Source organism: Gossypium arboreum, chromosome 2, assembly GCF_025698485.1.
Source record: "Gossypium arboreum isolate Shixiya-1 chromosome 2, ASM2569848v2, whole genome shotgun sequence".
NCBI lineage: Eukaryota > Viridiplantae > Streptophyta > Magnoliopsida > Malvales > Malvaceae > Gossypium > Gossypium arboreum.
In genome coordinates this window covers 110775012-110776379 of record NC_069071.1, presented here as the reverse complement: position 1 = coordinate 110776379, position 1368 = coordinate 110775012, and the positions used below count along the sequence as shown (strand labels likewise).

Below are 1368 nucleotides of genomic sequence, written 5' to 3'. Positions count from 1 at the left end.
AATAAAAGAAACACATATTGAAATAATAGAAAAACTCAATTAAAATAGACCAAACTTAAAGGGATAATTAATAAATAACTAGAACATCAAATTAAAGCCAAGGACCACAACTTAATGCGCAAAAATTCTCAAGGACCGAAAACGAAAATGACCCAAATCTCCAAAACTCAGCACCTGGGCGTGGACCAAATCACAACAACGCGTGAATTATAGGGAAAATTTAATAAAATGAAAAAGGTGCAAATATGGGTTAATTTAAAACTGGCGTGAATAGGAAGGACTGGAAGCGAAAATTACCCATTTAAGGGAAACATGCGCAGATCCAGCCTGTCCACACACAAGCTATCTCTTTCCCTTCCCCACGCCATTAAAATTAAACATAACATTTATTATTTTTTTAAAAACATTAAAGATTTAGAAAACCCAAAACCTTTTTTTCAAATTCCCTTTTTCCTTAAAAACATTTTACCCTTTTGTTTTTTAAAAAAAACCCAAAACTCTTTCTTCTTCCCCACTTCCCAGTCGAAGAACTAAAACCCAACTCTCATTCGCCACCTCATGCGCGGCCATAAACAGCCATCGAAAGGCTGAAGTTCACCTCCTTTTGCCAGCGAATCGAAAGGTACGTCTCTCCCTTTTATAAAATGTTAGTTTGTATTTCGTTGACTCAAATGAAAATGGAAAAAAAAGGAAAAATAGAATAAAATAATGATGAACAACCACCTTGAAGTATTCTTTTAATTGCTCTTTGATTCTTCGTATATATTTTGTATTCTCAGAAAAAAACTAAAAAAAAAACAAGATTACATATTCGTGGCCCTATATAGCCATTTACAATCGTTTTTGTGCACATTTGCAGGTATGGTGAATGTGGCTTGTACGTGGTACGTGGGTGCATGGTGAACGATGATGGAGAACGTGGGTAGTGCGTGGAGGTGGTGGCGGCGCCAGCCAAAGGGAGAGCCTCAAAGCTAGGGTTTGTTATTTCTTTAAAAGAAAATTTGGGCCATTGGGCTTGTGTAAACAGGCCAAAATTATGTTTTGGACCAGCATTTAAGCTTGGGCTTTAAATTTTGTAATGGACTATTTTGTTTTTGTTTTTGTTTTGTATGTGAATGGGCCGTAATTGGGTATTTGGGCCGGGCAAAAATTGAGTTTTACACCATACACAAGTAATGTACCTGATATACCAACTATGGGCTCGATCATCTCTAGAGCATAAGCCTCCACTTATATCAAAGCATATGAGTTGCATACGTATGGTCAGTGACTAACTCAGGATTTAGGTAAATCACACCATGAACATTACAAGTGAATTAATTCACAAATAGATTCAGAATTAGTTCATTTTGGGCCCATTCCAATGTA

General features: G+C 36.3%; 1 long non-coding RNA gene across 1 annotated transcript; it reads left to right on the top strand.

Annotated features, from left to right (window-relative positions):
* Positions 1-369: 369 nt before the first annotated feature.
* Positions 370-1150, top strand: LOC108463417 (uncharacterized). The gene is made up of 2 exons (XR_001868064.2): positions 370-622; positions 860-1150. It is a non-coding gene; the product is annotated as an uncharacterized LOC108463417 (long non-coding RNA).
* Positions 1151-1368: the final 218 nt, after the last annotated feature.